The 7,688-nt window shown below is 36.5% G+C and overlaps 1 pseudogene; it reads left to right on the top strand.

Annotated features, from left to right (window-relative positions):
* Nucleotides 1-352: 352 nt before the first annotated feature.
* Nucleotides 353-6,755, top strand: LOC118031903 (cysteine-rich receptor-like protein kinase 29; annotated as a pseudogene).
* Nucleotides 6,756-7,688: the final 933 nt, after the last annotated feature.

Below are 7,688 nucleotides of genomic sequence, written 5' to 3' on the forward strand. Positions count from 1 at the left end.
AATATGAGACCCTTCAAGACCAAATAGAAAACCTACCCATTCTCACTTAATAAATAAAGCTTGTCCTTAGAATGTGTATCTTACTTTCATTTGCATCAAGATTAATAATGGTAAACTCATCAATACAGGTTTTTGGGATGCAATCATTTTTCTTTCTAAATGTGTTTTAGTAAGCTGTTATGATAAGAACTTGGCAAAAGGATTACAAAAGTCATGAATCAACTCTGAAAAATACACATCACATGTGTATCATATTTTCATCACGCATTTTTTTTTTAAATTATCATATGCATTCTAGATCGTGAAACATAGGTCCCACATCCAAAGTCCACTACACCTGATCCAGATCAAGATGGAGAACGAAGAAAGAGCTCACTTAGAGTCACATTATCAGACCGAGTTGGAATCCATAAAAAACAAAGTCGCTCGGCTGATTAACCTACTCGAGCAAGTACTAAGAGCTAAGAATGGGGAGGGAACATCAGCACAACCACCTAAAAGAGCTCCAGCAGCTCACATCCCTCAAGCATCTCAAAACAAGGGGGCAAACTCGACCAATGAACAACATTTTGTGCCTATCACCCCTCTCCAGCCAACTCATCCTCCAATCACTGTTGACTTAACAACGGAGGGAACCCTGAATAATAGGTCTCCCAGTTTGATGGATCAGGACAAGCTATTTGCTTTGGAAAAAAGATTAAGGTTAGTTGAGGGTAATGATTGATTTAACCCTATACGAGCAGCCGAAGTATGTCTGGTACCAAACATTATGGTGCCAAAGGATTTTAGGATGCCAAATTTCATTAAGTACACCGGTTTGGAATGCCCAAACACTCATCTTCGATCCTACTGCAACAAAATGACATAAGTAATCTGTGATGATAAATTGCTTATCTATTTCTTTCAAGATAGCCTCACAAGATCTGCTTTGAGCTGGTACATAAGATTAGACAGTGTTAGGATCAGGAGCTGGAGAGATTTGGTGGAGGCGTTCCTTAAGTAGTACAAGTTTAACCTGGAAATCGCTCTAGATCGAACAAGTCTAATGTCAATGGAGAAAAGAAACCAAGAGTCAGTAAAGGCATATGCATAAAGGTGGAGGGATGAGGCAATGCATGTCCAACCCCCTTTAATAGAAATAGAGATGGTAACTTTGTTTGCCAATACCTTCAAGGCACCATATTATGAGCATTTAATGGGTAGCTCATCTCAGCATTTCTATGATGTTGTACGCATAGCGGAAAGAATAGAGCAAGGGATTAAAGTTGGACGCATAGCTGAGCCATTGGAGATGAAGGGTTTTATTGGAAGAAAAATTTAAGGTCTCGTTAACAACTTCGATGGTGGGTCCAATGGCAAGATAGTGGATTCATATAACCCATAAATACCTACCTCTCATGTTGCCCATATAAACTTTAGCAAACCTTTTTCCCCTAATCGAGCAAATAACTAGTCAAACAACCAAAACAACCACCAAAGACCAAACAAAAGATACATTTCAGAACAACTACCGCCATTACCCATGCCTTTGAAGGACATGTATGCCAAACTACTAAGCATTGGACAAATAGCTCTTATCCCCATATTACCACTATAACCACCATTCCCTATCTGGTACAAGCCCAAGTTGACTTGCAAGTACCATGCTGGTATTCTTGGGCATGGTCTTGAAACATGCTATGCTTTCAAGAAAAGGCTGTTGGAGCTCATCAAGATAGGATAGGTGTCATTTGAAGACACACCCAACATCAATTCAAATCCATTGCCTAGTCATGCCGCAAGTAATAGTGGATAAGGGATTGGAAAACCTTGGTCAAGAATTGTCAATAATGAAGAAGGTGAGATCGAAGGAGATGACAAGAAAACACAGGTGGGGAAGGAAGATGAAGCACTGTTACGACTGACTGTCCACACACTAGAAGAAGTATTTGCCAAGACCTTTGTGCGCAAGTTGGCTCAGGGTGAGAAGTTTCAGAATGGGGTGACCCAAGAAGCTCCTGTAGTTTTCAAAATGTAAACCAACTTTGTTTGCCTTAACATGCTTTTGTCATTGCTTTTATTTGCTTTTATTTTCTCTAGTTGATAATCAAGGCTTAAGATGTCAACTAGATTTTGTGTTTATCTTTGAGCCCTCCTTTTCTTTAAATAAATGATGAGATTATGCACTTTCTAAACAAGGTTGAGTGGTTACAAGGAAGGTATCATAAATCGGTCAAAGATGAAATTTAAGAAAAGTTACCCCTGAAGTACAACCTTACCTCTGGATAGCATAATGAATTTATAAATCACCTGTAAATTTCTTTCAAGATAAAAATAGAGTTTATCAATCCTAACAATGTGTATTTTGAAATGAGAAAAATTCATTATCTTTTCACTCTGTAAAGAGTTTATCGTTGGTGATCCCGTTTGAGCCGGAATGAATTTCTTCTTTATAAAAAACCAGACTAGGATCATACCCGACACTAGGGGCAATAAAATATATTTCATGAAAATTTTTATGTGATTTTAAAATGGGATAAGAGCCCATAGATTTGAAAAAGGTAAGTTAAAGCATTTGACAAAAGCATGACAAAGAAGCCAATGACAAGTCATACATTTTGAAAAAAAGCTACTTGTAAAAAGTTGAAGACTTCTTCTCAAAGATATGATAGGTAAAAAGAGGAAACATGAGAAATGAATCCAGCATACGACTTCAAAAGCAAGCTCATGTAAAGAGAAAATTTCATGAAATAGAAGAAGATGATGGGACCTATGTTTCAAAACCAGGTAAGAATGCAGGCATGCCATCTAACATAAATCATTGCATGAATGTTTTGAATTGTTATAGGAGGAATACTTAGTGTAATCCAACAAGATTGTGGACGAAGAAAGAATCATTGAGTTGATAGAAGCAAACAATCACGGTTTCGATTCTAGAAAAATAATAAAGTGAGAAGAACCTATTAGGAAATTTTCAAAAAGGAAAAAAGAAAGGTTCAAACCTTGCCATCAAGAAGAAAAAGTATCGAATTTAGCTTTGGTTAAAGGGAATCGCCTGATGGGATTCCAGGTGGACCGAGCTACAAACATAGATTTTTGGTTTTGGTTAAAGGAGATCGCCAGAAGAGATCTCAGGTTAACCCAACCACAATACCGATATCAACTTTGGTTAAAGGAGGTCGCCAGAAGGGATCTCATATTTCAGCTTTGGTTAAAGGGAATCGCCAGATGGGATTCCAGGTTGACCGAGCTACAAACATATATTTTTGGTTTTGGTTAAAGGAGATCGCCAGAAGGGATCTCAGGTTAAAGGGAATCACCAGATGGGATTCCAGGTTTACTGAGCTACAAATATAGTTTTTTTGTTTTGATTAAAGGAGGTCGCCATAAGAGATCTCATATTTCGGATTTGGTTAAAGGAGGTCACCAGAAGGGATCTCATATTTCTGCTTTGGTCAAAGGAGGTGGCCAGAAAGGATCTCATATTTAAGTTTTGGTTAAAGGGAATCACCAGATGGGATTCCAGGTTGACCGAGCTACAAATATAGTTTTTTGGACTATCTCGTTCAATAATCAGCAACATTTCCTGCTTTGATGCCAAAATCAAGCAAGGAAATTAATCACCACCAATCCTTGGAAGTGCATATAAATCTGAATGGGGCTGTAAGTACAATCCTGCATATCATTCTACCAGATACAGAGGCAGGAAACAGAACCTATGGCTTCTTCAAGATTCCTTTTTTCAGTCTGTCTTCTTTTCATGAAAGTTCTGGCTATGGCACAGCAGCCATCAGACCAGCCTGTAATGTTATATAAAGACTGTAGGAAATGGCAACTACACCACTAACAGTACTTACCAGGCAAATCTCAATCAACTCCTCACCTCTATCTACACCAACACTGAAATAAACAATGGCTTTTACAATTTTTCCTACGGCCAAGATGCCGACACAGTGTATTCAATTGCACTTTGTAGACCGGATATCAGTCCTGATGTCTGCCGTGTTTGCATAAGAAATGCTAGTGATTTCTTGGTAAGACTCTGTCCAAACTTTGTGGAGGCAGTCGGAGGGTTAGATAACTGTATGGTACGCTACACAAACCGCTCCATATTTAATCGCATGGAGAAAGGACCTTATTTTTGGGTGTATGATGATCGAGTTAATGTCTCTGATGTAGTCGGGTTCAATCAGTCACGGATGACTTTGTTAGGTAGGCTGATCGATCAAGCAGCCGCAGGTGATTCTCGTTACAAGTATGCAATGGATCAAATAGATGTCCCGAAGAACTTTCAAAAAATATATGCACTTGTACAGTGTACTCCTGATTTATCTGCTTCGGAATGCAGGGATTGCCTGTATAATGCTTCAGGACTTATTCCACGGTGTTGTGATGCAAGACAAGGAGGAAGAGTTATTTATCCAAGCTGTAATTTTAGGTATGAAAAAGACCGTTTCTATGACCCTCCGACTAATTCAATCCCGCGACCACCAGATTCAACTTCGAATAATACAGTTCCATCACCACCAGCTTCAACTTCACAAGGTATGGGCACAACTTGATGGGGCTGCTTACTTGATGGGGCTGCTTATTTAATATATAATTATCTCGTTTACTATCAAAAAAAAAAACAAGGTATGGGCACAACTTAAAGCATGACTAGATGAAATACTTTTCTTCAACTATTTTGAAATTGAGTATGTGAGTTAAGGCTGTTAAAGATTCGATTCAATTAATGATCTATTCCCAGCAATTTAGAAGTTAACCTTTTGATATTGACTTAACTTACTATGTTACTACTTGTTACTTATTAGACATATCTATAAATTCATTCTAAACATGTGTAAATCAAATTTCATTTCTGGTTTTTAAGAAAGAAGGGCAAGAAGAGGAATGTCATCATCATCATTGTCATTGTTCCAATAGCTGTTTCTGTGATTCTTATAGTTTGCGTTTGCATCTTCTTAAGAGCCAGGAAGCAGAAGGAGGAAGAGGAAGTTAAAGGTAATTTCAGAGGCTATTTCAAATGTTAAGGACATAAAACCAAGCTTTTTATGGCTTAGCATTCTCAAACTGAAGCTTTAAATTACTTCGTTAGAAAACACCATCTTTTATATGAAGAAATGTTTCAATCAAGCCCTTCGGAGAAGCAGCATTTTCATTTGCTTATGCGTTAGGATTGCTTTGGTGTAGATTTATATGAAATGGAAGATGTGGAATTGTTCCAACTTGATTTTGGCACTGTCAGAGAAGCAACAGGTAACTTCTCCGAGGATAATAAACTCGGACAAGGAGGATTTGGCACCGTGTACAAGGTAAGGGAAAATCATTCACCTGTCAAATATGATTCCACTTCAGGCATTTGGTAATTTTGGACTAGATTCAGTTTGTTCTACACATTGCTGATTTTGACATGATTTCAGGGCACACTTGCTAATGGACAAGAAATAGCTGTAAAAAGGTTGTCTAGGACATCTGGACAAGGAGAGCTAGAATTCAAGAACGAGGTCATGTTAGTTGCCAAGCTTCAGCATCGGAATTTGGTTAGACTCCTGGGAGAAAGAAGAAAGGATTCTTTTCTATGAGTTTCTCCCCAACTCGAGCCTCAACAACTTGATATTTGGTATATTCGTCATGCTGTTCCTTGATAGAGTTTGAACATGTAATCTCCATGGTCAGTTCAGGTAATTTATCTAGTTCTAGTTGATTTGCAGATCCAGTCAAGCGTGTACTTCTAGATTGGGAAATCCTCTACAAAATCATTGAAGGCATTGCAAGGGGTCTTTATCTACATGAAGACTCTCGACTACGGATTATTCATCGTGATCTCAAAGCTGCTAATATTCTGCTAGATGAGAACATGAATCCAAAAATCTCAGATTTTGGAATGGCAAGAATGTTTGTTATGGATCAAGCTCAAGATAGCACGAGTAGAGTAGTTGGGACCTTGTAAGTATATACTGCCAGTCTGCCACAAATTTTCAAAATATAATAAATTGATAGGACAAAAATGAAATAATTTATAGTAGATTTTCTGCGGCCATTGTTTAATCTAGAATTAATATCCGATGATTCCATGCAGCGGGTATATGGCTCCAGAATATGTTATCCGTGGACATTTCTCAGTTAAATCAGATGTATATAGCTTCGGTGTCTTAGTTTTAGAAATTGTTAGTGGTCGAAAGATTGGTGGCAGGGGCATAGGAGACGAAGGAGAGGACCTTCTAACCTATGTAAGTATCAGCAGTGCTTAATTTTATTGATTCTGTTTGAATAATGTGCATGAACTTTATCTAAATTTTTGAACTTTAGACATGATAGATCCTGCCTTGAATATTGGTCCAAGAAGTGAAATTATGAGATGCATCAACATCGGATTAGTTTGTGTTCAGGAAAATGAAGCCCTCAGACCAACTATGGCTCAAGTTTCTATGATGCTTAGTAACTACTCTGTCACTCTCGCAGCACCCTCAAACCCTGCATTTTTTATGCACGGAGAAACGTCGATTCTGCCATTGATGAATGCTTCAATGTTAACTGAGTCGGATGAATCCAGAACTAAATCTCCCCAGTGGTCTAACAATGAGGTTTCCATCTCTGAGACCCTCGATGACATCCAAAGGTAATGGGCAAGTTACTAAGCATGTTGGTGGTGCAACTTTGTTTCAAATTGAAGTTGGTGGTCTAACAATGAGGTTTCCATCGTTATTCGTTTTGGTGGAAGCAGAAGCTGTGGTTTTTTGTTGAACTTGAAGCCAAATGCTGTGGTGCAATAAGAAAAGAATAGAAAAGAAGGACCATGTCAGATTTCCGGATTGTTCAATTAGGTCCTTCGTTATATTGCTAATGCCTTGTAATTATTGTTCCTTTCTTATTTTAAATTCGACATGGAATACAAATGCGCCAGCTACTTCTTAGATATTTTTGTTAGCAATATTTGCTAAATTTTATACATTGAACTAGATATATTTTAGTTATATTGCTAAATTTTATGTTGTGAGTTTGGTAAAAAAAATTTAATGTAATAAAATGATGTTTAGACTATGCTAATCATTTTAAGGAAGCAATAAATATTTAATACCTGGGTCATTAGCATAACTGTGTACAATAAATTCAGTTAACTTAATAATATATAATAATAAAAAAGAAGCATTGATAGTAAAAAAAAATACAATAAAAAAATAAAGATTAAATCTAATAAGAAAAAAACTAAAATCATAAAAAAAAAAATTAATTAGAAATAGTTTAACAAACCTTCCTTACATGTGTAAGAATAGTTGCCGTCATTATAAGTTCCTTGTAGATTAGGAGAAAATCTGATTTGATTTGGATTCTTTTACTACTGTTCTTTTATTTTTTTAATTAGTTTGGATTTTTTTGTATAACTTGAATAACTAATAAAGCTATTTTTATTTTTGTATTGCTGATTTAATTATTTTTCTTGTTTTTTTAAAAAAAATAAATTACTGATTTTCTATTCTTCTAACATTAAAACAAATCAAGCCTTATAAAATTGCTATAAGACGAAAGACATTAGCCCTTTGATTCACATGAGTTCAACTTTTTTTAGATTTAGATTCGATGAATTAAAGGTTATCCTCCTTAACTTTCCAAACTTCTCTAAATTTATTTTTTGTGAAAAAAGCCCCTGCAGTATCTTTTTAAGCTACCCGTAAAAAACATGTTTTGTCAATTTTTATTAAAAAAAA

This window comes from Populus alba, chromosome 11 (genome assembly GCF_005239225.2).
Source record: "Populus alba chromosome 11, ASM523922v2, whole genome shotgun sequence".
Lineage (NCBI taxonomy): Eukaryota > Viridiplantae > Streptophyta > Magnoliopsida > Malpighiales > Salicaceae > Populus > Populus alba.